Here is a 17,035-nt window from a genome sequence, read left to right on the forward strand (position 1 = left end):
ACTCCTGTCCCTCCCAGGGTGTTCACACCCCAAATTCCTGCTCTGAGGAATTTCTGCCTCCACACCTGGAAGGTGCCACTGAGCTGAACAGAATGAGTTTTTGGAGGCATCAAACCAAGAAAAATGGTGAAGGACTCCAAATATTTCAGGGCTGCCTGGTTCCTTTAGGATTGACCAAAGAGTTGAGGACAAGTCAGAGCTTTCCAGACACAGTCAGGAGCAATATCAAGAGGAGAGATGAGTGTGTCAGGGCTGGGAACTGAGCTGTTTGTGTCCCAGAGGGAGGAATGTGCTGATCCTTGCTCATCCTCCAACACCTGCACGGAGAAGAAGACATTCCTATTTATTTTCCTTGCTGGAGCCACCCTCCCATCCCTGTGGGTCGATTTATAATTCAATTTGTGTCCATTTGTTTGCAGACAGAACAGGGTGAAATCAGAGCAGCTTTTCTTTATAGCCAGGAAGAGAAAGTTCAGTGTGAAGTGGAGGTTTGGGGATATTTGGGATGAATGCTGCTGCTGTGGGGAAGCAAATCCCAAAATCCTGGAGGGAGTCCCAGGTCGCTGCTGCCTCCCAGGGCTTGGATTCTGTGCTTGGGGAGAAGCAATCAGGGCAGATTTCCCTTGCTGCTGGCTGCAGTGGAAGTGGGGAGGTTCAGAATGGATGTGGATGAAGTGGATCAGGACCTGTTTTGTGCTGGGAACTGGGAATTCTCAGGGTGCCATCCCAGTTAAGGGTGGGACATCCAGCAAGTCAGGGCCCCCAGAGCTCCAGTGGCTGATCAGAGGAAGGACAAATCAGCATTTCATCCCTCAAATGAGTTAAAGAGCTGCCCCTTCCCCATGCCACAGGAGGGACTGTGACCTGGGAGTTATCTCTGCACAGATCTGACAACTCTGCAGTGCAACAGCAGGGAATCTGACCCTGAGCTATCTCTGCTTAAATCTGAGTATTCTGGAGCTAATTGGGGAACTGGAAACTGGAGAAAGCAAATCAAACCCTTCCTCATCTCTTCTGCCTCCTATTGCATCTTCCATCTTTTGAGAACTTTCTGAGGTACAAGGGACAAGCAGGTTGAAAATGAGAAGAAAAATCAGAAGCACTTGGCCTGGTGCCTGCCTTTACACTGTGTTGATTAGGTTTTAATTGGCAATTCTTGCCTGCAATAAAAGATAATTGCAGGGATTTTCAGGAATTGCTGTACAATAGGAAGAAAAGACACGTCTGAGTTCCACTGGAGGACTTTAATTGAAGATTTTTAAAAGTGCAACAGCTGGTGCTTTGCTGGGTGGGAAGAGAGGTGTGGGCATGATGTGATGGACAGAGCTGCTCCTCCCTCCTGCCTGGAAATGTTCTCCACACGTGCACAAGGGGACTTGGACAGGTCAAGGATAATGCACAAGTCATGTTTTGGTCCAAATTCTGAAGGTCAGAATTCATCAGACAAAGGGGAATGGCTTCAGACTGGAAGGGAGAAGTTCAGATGGGATATTGGGAGGAAATTGCTCCCTGTGAGAGTGGAGATGGGATGGAATTCCCAGAGCAGCTGTGGCTGCCCCTGGATCCCTGGCAGTGCCCAAGGCCAGGCTGGATGGAATTTGGAGCAGCCTGGGACAGTGGGAGCTGTCCCTGCCCATGGCTGATCTTTGATTTCCCTTCCAACCCAAACCACTCTGGGATTCCACAAAGCTCTGAAGAGCTCCTTCCTCCCCAGTGCCCAGCATCACCGAAGAGTTACCTCAGAAAGGGAAAAATGAGTGCACAGTGAACATTGCAAGGAGAACCCTGCTTTAGTGAGAGCTCATCTGGGCCTTCAGCATGCAGCAAAAACATCAAAGTTCAGAACAGACAGCTGGGAAACAGGGAGTGCCTCACCTGCAGTGTTCCACCTGCAATGTTCCACCTGCAGTGTTCTATCTGCAATATTTCAGGTGCAGTGTTCCATCTGCAATGTTCCACCTGCAATGCTTCACCTGTAATATTTCACCTGCAATGTTCCACCTGCAGTGTTCTATCTGCAATATTTAACCTGCAATATTCCACCTGCAATATTCCACCTGCAATATTTAACCTGCAATGTTCCACATGCAATATTTAACCTGTAGTGCTTCAGCTGCAATGTTCCACCTGCAGTGCTTCAGATTTGCTATGTTCCACCTGCAGTGTTCCACCTGCAATATTTCACCTGCAGTGTTTTACCTGCAGTATTCCACCTGCAATATCACCTTCAATATTCCACCTACAATATTTCACCTGCAATATTCCACCTGCAATATTCCACCTGCAGTGTTCCACCTGCAATGTTCCACCTGCAATGTTCCACCTGCAATATTCCACCTGCAATGTTCCACCTGCAATATTCCACCTGCAGTGCTTCAGATCTGTGAGATGGTGACAAGTGCACTCTCAGTTTTCCCTGTGGATGCTCCAGGCTGTTCGTTATCTCCCATTTCAAGGCGTTTCCTCCCATTTCAGGCTCAGCAGGGCTGCAGGGAGCTCCCCTGGGATCAGCTCTTTGTGCATCTCCTCTTTCTGCAGCTCAGTTTCCATTTCATTGGGCTGGGTTGGAAATGATTACCTGGAAGGGGTTGGGTTACCCTGAGCCTCCACAGAGCCACCACCAGGTGCTCAAAAAACATTTAAATCAGAAACTCAGAGCTTTTCTCTTTTTTAGGGACTGCTCACAAGCTCCCATGGCTCAGCCTTGGAGTTGGCTGGTTTTGTTCTGGAGCCTGAGGACCTTCCTCAGAGGTGAGTGGGAGATTTTTGTACAAGCAAACTTCACTTTTGATTTGTTTTGCTATTTTTAATTTGCTGTTTGGTCTTTTTTTTTTTTTTTTGTTGGTTTGTTGTTGTCATTTTGTGCACGTGTTTTTTTGTTTGTTGGACTTTTTTTGTTGGTTTGCTTTTGTTTTTCTTTTGTTTGGCAATTTTTTTGTTTTGCTTGTTTCTTCTTTGGTTTTTTTTTTGTTTTGTTTTGTTTTTGTTTGGTTCTTTATTTTTAATTGTTGATGCTGTTTCCTTCTCAAAGCTAGACAGCATTAAAGATGGCAGTTTTTAGCTCATTTTGCCCATCAAGTGTGGCTGCACAAACTTTATAACAATTCATTCAGGAGAGAAGACAGCAGGTGGGGGATGCATTCACCAAGAAGATTTAATTTTCTAAACAAAGAAAAAAAAACCATGAAAATGTCAGTGTGCTGTGATAACAGCAATCCCAAGGTGCTTATTTGAGTATGAAACAAAGGGAGAAAATTCTGGAACTTTCCTCCCCACCCTGCACACCCAGATTTGGTTCCTTATGAGGAAATTCCTCTGAAATCCTCGTGCTGGAACTCACTTTTAAAAACCAAAGTAATTCATTGGGACAGAGGCATGGCAGAATCTAAATCTGATAACAAGAAATGCAAAAAGGGAGATAATTCAGTGATTGTTCTGATTTTTCAGTTCAGTTTTCAGGTGTCCTCTTCCTCTCACAGGAGATTTCTTGAAGAGAGATGGGTAAATTTGCCTTTACTGAGCAGCTGAAGTAGAGAAGAAAAAGCAGTACTGGGTTGAAATTCTGAAAATCTGGAATTACAGAACACACAGCACCTCCTTTATCCCTTGGCTCTTTCCATCTGTGCTGTTTGCACTCTCCTAAAAACTGAGACTTTCAACGTCCTGGCCCACAAAAAACAAAATTTTTCCTAAAGCTGAGAGATGCATGGAAAAGGCTCCCTGCTGCTTTTTCCAGAGGTGAATGGTTCAGTTTGATAAAACATCTGAAACTGGGGTTTCCCCCAGGATTTTGTGCTTAGAAAATTGACTTAGAAATCTCAAGGGAGCAGATTTGAAACTTTTCTTCATTTTAGCCATCAGCACTTCAGGCTGAGTGTGATAACAGGCAGTGATACTGCATCATGGTGTGATAATAAATGGATGTCTAGCTTGGAGGCTTGAGTATTTGTTAATTGTACCTTAATTTTATTTGATTTTTTTTCATCTTTCAGGGGTCTCTTCCCTCTCAGCTGACTGCAGCTTGGACTGCCAGAGCCACTGCCTCATAGACTGCAGGCAGGGTTATTATTACACAGCTGGAAACTGCCTGGAGTGCCCAGCAGGATTCTAGTAAGTCCCCTGGAAAAAAAAAAATAGTTAAACACTCAGGGCATCTGGCATTCTGAATTTTCTGAGGGTTGGAATAACAAAAACAAAAAACAAACACCCAACAAAACACATAAATCCATGGTTCTCTAGCTGGAAACTTTTTTTTGTCAGCAGTGAGCCAAGAGGGATGTTCCTGTATTTACACAGAGTTGGGGATGGAATTCAAAAGGAATTAAAGAAATTAATTTTATAACCTCATCATTTTTGATCCAGCTGCCCTGGAGGCCGAGCAGCTCCAAGGAAATGCCCACTGGGAACTGTCAATGAACTGACTGCTCAGGGAAACCTCTCAGCCTGCCAGGTGAGCTGCACACTGATACCCCAAATCCCACCCTGAGCATCCCTGGGAGCAGTGTCCAACCCCTCCTGGAGCTCTGGGACCCACAGGGATCATCCACAGACACCCCAAATCCCACCCTGAGCATCCCTGGCAGTGGTGTCCAACCCCTCCTGGAGCTCTGGGACCCACCAGAATCATCAATTTAACTCCTGGTCCTGTACAGGACACTCTAGATCCCACCCTGAGCATCCCTTGCAGCGGTGTCCAACTGCTCCTGGAGCTCTGGGATCCAAAGGGAACATCCACAGACACCCCAAATCCCACCCTGAGCATCCCTGGCAGCGGTGTCCAACCCCTCCTGGAGCTCTGGGACCCACCAGAATCATCAATTCATCTCCTGCCCCAACAATCCCAGTGCAGTGCCCAGCACCCTCTGGGGAAGAACCTTTCCCTGACACAAATATCCCTCTATTAAAAGGAATAAATACTTCTCATCTGAATTCTGGCAATGTTGGAGCTCAGCTTTCCTGCCACCACGAAAACCCCCAGATGAGCACTCACACTTGGAGGTTGAGGTTCCATTTTTGCATCTAGAAATTGTCATCAGAGGATGGAGATGAAGCAGTGCAGGGCAGAGAAGAAAGAATGCAGTAATAGGGTTTTTCCTGACTGTTTTTGGGCCCAAATGAGCCCTTTTCCTGCTGTGTGTTGGTGTTTTTTCCCCTCAGCACTGTCCAGCAGGTCAGCAGCCCAACCCCAGTCGCACCCTCTGTGTCCCCTGCACTCCTGCTTCCCTCTCAGCTGAGGACACCAGGCCCTGCCAGCCCTGCCCAGCAGGTAAATACATCTCCCAGGGCTCTTCTGTGCTCACTAAAACATGGGATTGAGGGAGATTGTGGTGGCATTTTGCTTTGTTAACACTTCCCTCAGTGGAACAGAGAGAGGCTCCTTGTGTTATGGTGAAACTGGAGGTTAAAATTAATTCCTGAGACAAAGCAGCTGCAGAAAGTGAGAGAACACCAAGGAGCACAGCTGGATTCAGAACACCAAGGAGCACAGCTGGATTTGAGAGTTCATGGGAGAGGTGCAGCTGATGCAGCCCCAGGATGGGAACCAGAGTGTGCCAGTTGCTGAGCAGCGAGGGAAGCTTTTGGGTTCTCTTCTCACACAGAAAGCAGAGCTCTCACTCTCTGATTCTTAACTGATCATCTGTAAAATTGATTTAGGTACAGTCAGAGTTCCCCCCTCTCCAGGCCTTGACTCACTGGCTGTCACAAGTTCCATTTATTGTCAGAGCTGTAGGCATTAGGAACCAAAGAGGGGAACACTGATTTTCTTACCTGATTTCCCTTTCTGCTCCACACTCTCAAATAAACCCAAACAAGCCTGTGTTGAGGAAATTGCTGTGTGTTGTTCAGGGTGTCACTGAGATGCAGGATGAGGCAGCAGGGGAATAGATTGAGAAGGTTTTGTTGCAAAACCATTGCCTCTTGAAATTCTGCTTCTTCAGTGAGAGGGTGGAGAAACCTTCCAGCCCTGGGTCATGGTTTCCCTGTGAAAAGAGAATTAAAATCCTGGCATGTCCCAGCCAATGAGCACAAGCCCAGTGAGGATTTGGTAGTCCAAGATGAGTTTATTCTTTGTTTGCTGTGAATTATCCCTGTCCTGTCCTTCAGTGCAGCCCCTGGCAAGGCAAGTTTGGGGCTGAAGGGAGCAGAAATTTCACCAAGCATTCCCTGCACACCTGAACCCTCTGGAAAAGCCTGATGGAGAGTGGGGTGTAGCTGGAGCTTGTAAAAGGATCAGCAGTTGGCAATCCCAGCCCCTCCAAGCCCTGGATTGCCACAGGAGATGATTCCAGCAGCAGCTCCGAGTAACCAAGCTCAGTAACTCAATTCTGGTGTCTGTAATTAGAACCCCTCCTGTTAAATAATGAATTCTGTGCTCTGGGTATCTCACCTGCTGTCCAGATAAAAGGTGAATGAGGAAGCTGAAGAGATCAGGATGTCAGTGCTTCAGTTATAAAACACAGGGGAGGGAATAGAAACAGGATTTCTGTTATGGGGTTCAGCACAAGCACAGCCCATCCCATGCTGGAATTCAGCGTTCCTAAATCCAGCCCCAAAGCCCTGAGGTGATGAGGAGCTGGGATTCCATCACCAGCCTGAGATTCCCCTGTGCTTTTCCGTGCTTTGACTGATTTTAATGACACATAATCTGTGTATTTAGTGTTGCCTGTGTGAGAGAAGTGCACAGTGATGGATTTCAGCATAGCAGTGGCTCCGTTAATGCTGCTTTCTTTTTCTCCTTAACATCCATCTGGAGTTTAGGAAAGCATCTGATGATCAGGTTCTGCAAAACCTTAATTGGGAAAAGCAATTAATTCCAGGGTGATGTCAGCTTTTTGTCTCAGTTACAACTAGCAGGAGGATTTTAAGTGGAAGATCATGTATTGAACTGGGGAGAGGGATGCTTGGGAAAATATCAGGAACACCTCAGCTGATCTTTAATCTCCATGATCTTGGAGACAGCAGAAAAACCAGAGTAGAAAGAGAGAACAATTAACTCTAACCATGCTAATAAAACTAATTTAGCCAGAAATTCCACTGCATGTTTTGAATTTAAAGACATCATTTTGTGTTAAAAATGTTTGAATTCCCTCTGCCAGCTCAGCTTTACAAAAGGAAGAAATTTTTAGGCAGGTGGAGCCTGAGCTGCCCAGAATGTTGAGAATTTTTTTATTATTATTTTTTTTTAAATTCTTTCCAGGTCACTTCTGTCCTGATGGCCTCGAGGTCCCTCCATGCCCAGCTGGGAGCTTCAAGCCCAAGGAGGGAGCTCCCAGAGCCAGCAACAGCTCCTTGTGCTTGCCAGGTCTGTGTGCTAAAATTTTAATTTTGGGCCAGCTGAGGTCACCCAGCAGGTCAGTTGTGATGAAAAACTCAGAAACTTTCTGGGTTTTGACAGCAGCTTTGCACAGGAGGCACTTTTTTAACTCTTAGTGAGCTTTTCCAGCACAGCCTCCTCACTCAGAATCCTTTCCAAGCTCTCTCCTGAGAGGAACAGAGGAGGAACACAGTGAAAGCTGAATCCCTTTGGGAAAAGGGTTCTTTATTTGTGTTTGAATCTCTCACAACAGTCCTCATCCCATCCTTGCATCCAGGGGAAATGAGGTTATAGATCAGGGAAAACTTCTCTATTGTAACAGCCAAAAAAACCCACTGGAATTTCTGCCTTCAGGAGCTGCTGAAGGCCTGCCCTTCAATTTGAAAATGCTGAGCAGATGAAGGAGTTTGTAATTTTTGTAATGTTCTAACTGCTGCAAGGCAGCAGCTCAAGGCTTCCCCAGATTTCCAGCTGTGATGCTTCCTTCTAAAAATTTTTGTTTTGGTTTGGTTTTCTAAGCCAGTAGAACTTTGTTTTGTACACACAGCACTGAGTCACACTAATGATGGGAAACGTGGGGAAAGCAAGGAGATTTTAGTTTAGTTGTGGTGAAATTAAGTTTAAAAGGCAGAATAACAGAGGTTTGTCAGTGTTTTCTGGAATCAGAACCTTGCTTAGGCATGGAAAGGGAGCCCTGGTTTATAATCACCCCTGGCTGAGGCTCTCTCTGCCTGGGTTTGAGCATCTCAGTGTCTCTCACAAAGGTATAAAAATCCCTCTCTGTCCTTAAAAACAAATAGGAAAATAGAGGGAGATTCAGGAATGAGCTCAGTCCAAAGCAAACCTTGGCCCAAGCCCAGAATGTTTTACCCAGGGTCACAAATCCCAGCCAGGAGCACAAACCTGGAGTTCAGGTGCTCAGTCTCCCTTTGCATCTCTTGGGCTCTTCCCCTCCTGTGCTAAGAAAATAATTATCTCCCTCAAATCAAACCATATCTTTGTCCATCTGATAATTTCTTTCCCAGCAAATGACTCAGCTGCTAAAGTGCCTTGACTGTTGAATGATTTTTTCCTTCACTCAGAAGGAAATTGCTGCCTTCCACCCACTCCTGGAATGAAAACCAGGAGTGCATTTCCGTGGTGCAGCAAGGAGCAAACCTCACATCTCATCAAGACAGCCAAATTCAACAGACAGGGCCAGTGGCATCTGAAAACAAAATCATTGTAGGAGCTGCACAGTGAATTAGAGTTTAAAAACTCTTTGGGTTTAATAATGTAAGCTGCTGTGCTGGGGCAGTGCTGCTTTATTTAATGATGTTGTCATCTCTGCTGAGGAGCACTTGGCAAAGGCAGGATAATTCCTGAGGCCCCAGGATATTCCAGATGCACTGTCCTGATGGTTTTGTTGTGCTCACCCCCTGCACTGCTGGGTGTCAAACTTGTTTCCCAGTGAAACCAAATTTTCATGTCACATTTATTGCACAGCAACAAGTCCAGCCTAGTCCTGCAGAAAATAAAATCTTATAACATGGATTGCCAGAGGAGCTGTGGCTGCCCTGGGAGTGTCCAAGGTCAGGCTGGAGCAGCCTGGGATGGTGGAAATGTCCCTGCTGGGACACTGGGGTGGGATGGATGAGATTTAGGGTCCTTTCCAGCCCAAACCATGCTGGGATTCTCTGCTGTAAATCTGCTCCCTCACTGATCTCACATGTGCAGCCACACTGCTCAGTCTGTTCTGAACTCCATCATCTCCACAAAGTCAGGCAAGAACTGTCCCTGCACCCACATGGTTCTGGAAAATCATCCTGGATTTGCTGGGGGTGCAGATTTTGTCAGCTTAAATCTGAGTTTTGAGTGGGTCCCACAGCTCCATGGGTTTGCAGCTCCTCAGATGTGCTGGTCCAGCTGAGCTCAGTGCTGGGGAATTTATGGTCTGGAGAAATTCAGATTTCATCCTGCTGAGGTTTCCCCACCCTGTGCTCCTCTGTGGTGTAAATGTAAGGATGAAATAATGAGGTGTCTCTCAGGAGTGACAGGGAGCAAGTGGGTGGAAGGCAGAGGGGGAGACAACCCCAAAACTCACTTTGCACCCTGAGGAATCCCAGCCTGGCCCTGTGCCTTCTATCTGTGGAGGGGGAAGGCTGGATTTTAATGAATCCTGATATTTGTGGGGGGCTGCATTGCCCTACTGCAGCCTGCAGACACACACACACACACCAGGGCATGACTGAGGCTTGACAAACTCAGCTTTGCCCAGTGTCCAGCCTGGCAGTTCTCCATTCTCAGGCATTTCCATTTTCCCTTCCCCTGGAATTGCTCTGTTTGCTTTAGAAAAGCCTGGCTGAGGAGGGGAGCAGCCACTCCCGGGCTGAATTTGTGTTTCCATTATTTGGGAAGGTTTTCTAATGAAATGCACTTTCTAAACATGCTAACAACAGCCAGGGATGTTGTTTTATTACATATTGATATTGCTTTAGTGTGCAATACGAGCATCTTTTGTTTAACATGTGGGATTTTAGGGATGATCACAGATTGGGCTGCTTGTCATTCGAGTAGCTTTGCACTGAGTTTATCTCCAGCCTGCAAAACCCCTTCATCTCCCTGAATTCAAGCATGGAAAGAGCCTGGTTTTCCTGGAAATCTCTCCCAGCTGAGCCCCAGGTGGTTATTATCTGTACCTGCATCAGGCTGTGTTCAGGCTGATGGGTTTGTTTGTGTTTTAACACCTCAATTCTTATCAGAACAGAGGGGTTTAGTGCTTCCAGGACTAAATTCAGCTAATCCAACACCACCACCTCCTGGCTTTGCAGGAGCTTTATTCTTTGGTGTGGATGAACCTCAATCAAATTTCCTTGCTGCAGGTAGAAGCAGAGGTGAACTATTCTGTGGGATGCTCTGAGCTCTGACATTTGTTTCTGACCTTATGTATCTGCTTCTTTAGGAGCTGGCTTGTGTTTGAAGTGCCCTGCTGGCCATTTCTGCCCTGCTGGAGCCAGTTTCCCAGTGCCCTGCCAGCCAGGGACACACAACCCTCTGCCAGGACAGGATGAGGCTGCAGACTGCAGAGCCTGCCCAGCAGGGAGGGCTTGCACCCAGGCTGGCCTGGCCCAGCCTGACACTGAGTGCTCAGCAGGGTAAGCCTGGATTATTTTTTGCTCACTTCATGTCCGTGCTGTGCTCTCAGGTACTGCTCTCTCAAGTACAATAATTTCACGATTATAAGCCACACTTCCAGATGTTGGCAACATTTTATTCTTTGTCCATAAATAAACCACACGAGGATCCGCGTGCAACTTTCACAAAGTTGCCAATTAGTAACAGAATCTCGGGATCACGGGGTTTACTGGCTTGGAGCCACCTCCCTGGGGCTGGGCTGGCTCCAGGGTGGCAGGCTCATATTTCTGGGTTGGCAAATTTCTGAACTTTGTTCGTATATTGGCCGCATCTGATTATAAGCCGCACTTCCGGGTTGGGACCAAAATTTTAGTCAAAATGGTGCGGCTTATATTAATGAAATTGTTCTCAGGTGCTGTGCTGTGCTGTTCTCTCAGGTGCTGTTCTGTTTCTCAGGTACGTGTGCCCCACGGGCTCTGCCAGCCCCCATGCCCCCAGCAATGCCTGCCCTCCAGGAACTGTTGGCAACCACCCGGATCTCTTTGACAAGTCCCAGTGTGAGCCCTGCCCTGCAGGATTTGTCTGTGCCAGAGGTACGGGGTTTTAGCACAGAAATGAGTTCACAGAGCCCACAGAGCTATCACAGCAATGGGAATTGGGACAAAAGTTTCCCTTTAGTACCCTCTGTGCCTGCTGGATGAGGTAATTTTGCTCTGAATTCTCTCTTTGTGCCATGCCTGGTTGCTGTTTTAACTTCCTGACCTCGGGGCAGGCAGTTTTTACAGCTTTCCAAGCTTTTTAGCTTATTTGTGGCCTCTTCACCTTCATCTCCACGCCAGCCTTGGGCAGGGGCACCAACTGGAGTTGGTGAATAATTGCTTTAGTAACCAGTTCTGGGGTAGAGCAGAAGCAGTAATTATTGTTGTCCCATTTAAAATAAAGAAAATGCCCAAAATGAGGGGGAGATTTAACTGACAAAGAGCTGAACACTCTGGGAATTGGGTGCTCTGAAGCCAACACTGCTATGTCAAATTTCCCTTGCTGTTTCCACAGGAACTGGGGGCCAGCAGAAGCCTCCCAGCCCCTGCCCAGTTGGTCACTACTGCCCAGCTGGCACCAAGCCCCAGGCCCAGCTCAGGTGTCCCCCAGGCACCTGGAGCAACAGGAGCAGGCTGGCATCAGCCCAGGAGTGCTCCCCGTGCCCCCTGGGCTGGTTCTGTGTGCCAGGAGCTCGTGTCCCCACCGGCAGGTGCAGCTCAGGCCACTACTGCCCTCCAGGTAGGCAGCTTCTCCTAAATCTATCTCTGCAAGCACTCCTATTGGTTTAAAGTTCAGACTTTCCAGACCTTTTCTGCCCATCTTTGCCTTCTGCAGCCAGGCAGGGACTCACTGGACCAACCCTCTGACTTTTCCAGATGTTTCCCTGCTGGGTTTATGTCCCACCAGTGTGCTTTGTCCATGTATGATCCAATACAAGCCAGCTTGTACTGTGACAGTCAGGGAGATTTTATTAATTCCTGGCTTTGTGCACTCTGATAAAGCCCCACACTGCCTTCATCACCATATTTTTTGCACCATGGATATACTGTCCTCTCTGTGTAGTCACTATTTTATATTCTTTGAACACAGCATGTTTATCCCATTCCCTCCCACCTTAATTTACAAAGAATTAAAATGCCCAATCAGGCAACCATTCTAAATTGGAATCCTCCTGCAAAGATTCTGTAATTGCTGCTAAATGCTGATATTTTGTCGTTATCAGAGCTGTGAGCAGTGATTTTTTTTAATATGAATTTACGAGCAAACCTTGTCAGCAATTAATAGCCACAAAAATACCTTCGTGCCTTTTGTGTTTGAAGCTGCATTAAGACCTGGGGTGGTTCTGTGCTCTTTTTCTTCTGCAGGCAGCTGGAGGAGCACGCAGTTCCCCTGCCCTGCAGGAACCTTCAGCAGCAGGCTGGGCAGGGGCAGCCTGGGGGATTGCTCTGCCTGCCCTGCCGGAGCCTTCTGCCCCCCTGGCACCTCCAAACCTGTGCTGTGCCCACTGTGAGTGCAGGGCACGCTGTGGGGCTGGGCAGGGACAAGGGAAATGGCTGTTTGTGGCATCTCATGGCTCTTCTGCTTTAATTATTGTTTTGTTGCACTTGGAGAGTTTTTGGTGTTAACCTTTTGTGTTACCAGGTGAAGTTTTGTCAGAATTGGGTGGGTTTTGCTGCAGAAAGAACTCATTTCCTCTAATCAGGGCACCAGGAATTCAGGATAGAGGTGCACTGCTGGTGCCTTTGGATTTTAGCTTTTCTATTTTCCATCCATTTGTAACCCTGCAGTTCTTCAGTGCAGAACTCTAAACTCCACATCCAGTATCACTGCTGCTCTCCCATTGTGGGCACACACAACAATTCCTCTCCAGGCCTGGCAATCAAGGACACCTCACTGCCTCAGGCCTGAGAGATGGAAACAAAAGTGAGCTGGGGGAGCAAACTTGGGCTCAGTGACTTCATTAGCTGGAGCTGGAATTGGAAGATGAACCCCCAATGTGCAAATGGCCCAAACTTATCAAAGTGTGCAAACCTGTGACCCATTGTCCATTTTGGGGGCTTTATCTGCCCAGAATGTGCCTGAATAATTCAATAAATAATAAAAATAACTGTTTTTTATTATTTTAATTTGGTTTGGCCTCTGTTTTTAGGTAGCCCCAGAAGGCATCAGTGTATTTTCTGTTTTATCCTGGCTGCTGTCTGGGAGTCTCTCTGCTGTGTTTTCTCCTCAGGGGATCCTTTCGCTCAGCCCCTGGAGCAGAGGTGGCTGCAGACTGCACCCCCTGTCCTGGGGGACATCACTGCCCCGAGCTGGGCATGGCCACCCCTCGGGCCTGTGGGGCTGGCAACTTCTCAGTACGTAGCAATCCTTCCATCCTGCCCTCCCTTCAGCACCAACCTGGATTTTGGCACGGGGGGAGGCTGGGAGTGCCCCAAGGGATGAATTTGGGCTGGATGTGGAGAGCTCTCAACACCACTGGCCACTTGTGCTGGCTCCACAAGGGGTTAAACTGCTGTTCCAGAGACTGGGAATGTTCCTGCAGCAGGTTTGGGCTGCTCCAGACACAGAAATCATCTCCCAGGGGTGCAGTGCTGCTCCTGCTGCTGTCCCACCCAGAGCCCATCCCAGCTCACCTGTCCTGTGTCTGCTGGCTGCACACCTCGGGTTTTGGTGCCACATTTGGCTGCACACCTCAGATTTTGGTGGCACTTTTGGCCCTGCAGGGAGCAGACAGCTCTGTTTCCTTCCTGCTCACAAGCAGATTTTGGGTGGCACTGGGATGGAACTCTCAGGTGCCTGGGGAGGGAAGGCAGCAGGGTGGAGTCACAGAAGGGGACAGTGATGGCACAGCTATTCCCACCAACAGGTGCTAGGTTTGATTCACATTTATCTGTCCCAAACTCCTGTTGAAGGATGCTGGGGCATCTATCCTGGCCAGTTTTCATCCCTGCAAAAATTTGGGAGCTACCACTGGAACCCTCCCCTGAGACTGGAGAGGAGATAAATTACAAATGGAGATTTATACATGGCAAATAGACCCAGATTATTCCTGGTTTGCACCTGGAGCTGGGTGTAACAAGGAGAGATGAGAGAATATTTCTGTATTTCCCCTTGTGCTGGCAGAGGGTGTTGGATTTCCTGTCCTGAGTTTGTGTGGATAATCCACAAGTGTGACAGGGCTGATGTGTGGAGTTCCCTTTTTTTGCAGGCTCGGAGTTGTGCCCTGGTTGCTGTCAGAGCTGGGGGCAGGTTGGAAATGGGAGGGGGGTTTTGTTGCATTCCTGAGCACAGCAGGGACTGTTTTATAAAACATTCAGTATAAACATTTATCAAACAAGTGCTGTGTGCACTCACAGCCCTGCCTGGGGCTCACCAGGGCTCGTTCAGTGCTCCAGCAGTGACCCAGGATCCTTTTCCCTTCCAGGAGCCAGGCTCAGCCTCCTGCTCGCCCTGCAGAGCTGGGCACTTCTGTGCCAGTGAGAACACCAGCCTGGAGGTGATGCTGGCCATGGTGTGCCCAGCAGGGCTCCTGTGCCCGGGGGGACAGGCTGATGTCCCCAGTGCCACTGCCAACGCCTGCCCACGGGGACACTTCTGTCCCCAGGGCGATGCTGTGAGTGACTCTGCTCTGGGGATTCACCATTCTCTCTCACTGGGGTCATTGCTATGCAAAAACCTTTCTTAATAATATTTGTTACTGATTTCTGCACTCTTTGTACCTTAGCAGTATTTGCCCCACACAAAACTATCAATAATGTAATAATATAATAATTATATAATAATATCAGGATAACACTTACTGATATCAGGGTAACACAATTATTCTGAGTTTTTCACAGCTTCAACTGCTGCACTCTGACCTTGGGGGCTGCAGGACTCATTTTAGGGTGTCAGAGACCCCTTTTCCTATTTCCCTTCCAGGCTCAGCCTTGCCCCAATGGCACCTTTGGGGAGCAGAGGGGGCTGAGCAGTGCTGCTGGCTGCTCACCCTGCCCTGCAGGGAAGTTCTGCTACACTGATGGGACAGAGCCTTCAGGAATTCCTCACCCTGTGAGTACAGCCCAGCTTCCCTCAAATTCTTACCCCAAAATTCTTCCCCCAGGCTGTATCTGTTAATAGAGCCAACTTTGTGCTTGGTGAATGTTTTCTGTCTTTAATTTACTTTCTGCCTGTCAGTGCAGGCTGGGGAGGAGAGTTCAAAGGTGAGGAATTGCTGCTGCTCCTCATCCTAATGAGTTTTGGGATTTTTCATTGCAACTGTTTTGTCTTGGGGAAGAATGAACTCACAAAATATTAATAGCTGTTAAAAAAAAAAATAAAGAATGCAGATGGATTTTCTTCCACATGGATGAATGCATGGTTTTATTGAAGAGTGAGGTGATAACTTTGTCTCAGTTACAGCTTTTCTTCAAATGTGGAAAAGCATCTTCCCCAAAACTACACAGGCAAAACTTGCAGGGCTTGTCTCAATGCCAAGATTTTACCCTAAACCCACCTTGCCTCCAGTAATTATCCCACATGGGCAGAATTTTACTGGTGAGAGTGTAAATTCCCTTTCTTCCCTTCTTTCCTACCCCATTAGCACGCAGTGAAGAAACACCAGGTGATTCAAAGCTGAACAACCCCTCTCCTGTGGACAGCAAAGAGCCAAGCCTGAGTGTGTGTTGTGTTCCCAGACAGGGGATTGCCCAGCTGGCTACCTGTGCCCTCCAGGGACTGGATTCCCCTTCTCCTTCCCCTGCATGCCAGGCAGCTTCTGGGACAATTCCAGCACAGGAGAAGGGGTTTGCAAGCCAAGCCCAGCCGGGCACTTCTGTGACTCCCCTGCCCTGACACAGCCCAAGCCCTGCCCAGCAGTGAGTACTTTTCTCTCTTTCCATGGGAGAAGCTGTTCCATGGGATTTATTTCACAGCAAAGCCCTGCTTGTACCCACCTGGCTGTGTTTTGTAGGGTTTTTTCTGTGCTGAAGGCAGCTCCAAGCCCGAGCCCTGCCCGGAGGGGACATTTGGTGACAGGCAGGGGCTGGCTGGACCCTGGGGCTGCATCCCCTGTGCTCGAGGTTCCTACTGTGCTGGCCCAGGACAGACTGGCTCAAGTGGGCCCTGTGAGGCTGGGTTTTACTGCCAGGGCAGGGCTGTGACTCCAGTAAGTCCCACTGATGGGTTTTTTCTCCTTTCCTAACTGTGCTCTGCTGTGTTGTTTTCTTTTCCCCACTGTGGTGCCTTTTTTAACCCAGTTTTTTGTGCTGCTCACAGTCAAGTTTATGGCATGAGGACCCTCAAAGGAAGTGTGGCCATCTCATATTTTTCCCCTCTCAACTCTGACAGCCTCTTAACTAGAAGTTCACCAGGTTAAAAGTCCACTGGATGTGAATCATTCAAATTTCATCCCTATTTATTCTCTTTGAATTTCCTTCACTCAATGTTTTCTGCTCTCTGCACAAGAGCATGTCTCTATATTTTTTTTCATTGTCTACATCACTTTAATGCCTTACATACTTTAACCTCATTTTCTCCCTTGTTTTAATGTTCCTTTTCCCATTTTCAGTGGCCCACGGATGGTGTGACAGGAGCTGTGTGTCCTGCTGGCTCCTACTGCCCACCTGGCTCTGCCTTCCCCATCCCCTGCCCTCCAGGGACTTTCAGCAACATCAGTGGGCTCAGGAGCCTCCAGGGGTGCTTGGATTGCCCACCTGGGTGAGTGTCCTCCAGGTCTGGAATCAAACAGGAGTCAGCTCTCTGAAATTTTAGGGACTTTTTTATATTAGGACTGTGCTATCCAGTGGGGTGGGAAAAAAAAAAAAACAACATTATTGCTACCCAAATTGTTTTTTTTTCCCCAACTTAGCTTGTATTGTGATGGGACAAACAACCAAGCCCCCTCAGGACCTTGTGAACCTGGATACTTCTGCACAGGAGGGGCCAGAAGTGCCCTGCAGCACGTGGTGATGGAGGGACATTATTCCTTAGCAGGAGCTTTCAAGGCAGAGCCGTGTCCCCTGGGCACCTTCCAGCCTGTGAGTACCTCGGGGTTCCAGCCTGGGGGCTCAGCAGAGCCCTTGGAGA

Source organism: Catharus ustulatus, chromosome 28, assembly GCF_009819885.2.
Source record: "Catharus ustulatus isolate bCatUst1 chromosome 28, bCatUst1.pri.v2, whole genome shotgun sequence".
NCBI lineage: Eukaryota > Metazoa > Chordata > Aves > Passeriformes > Turdidae > Catharus > Catharus ustulatus.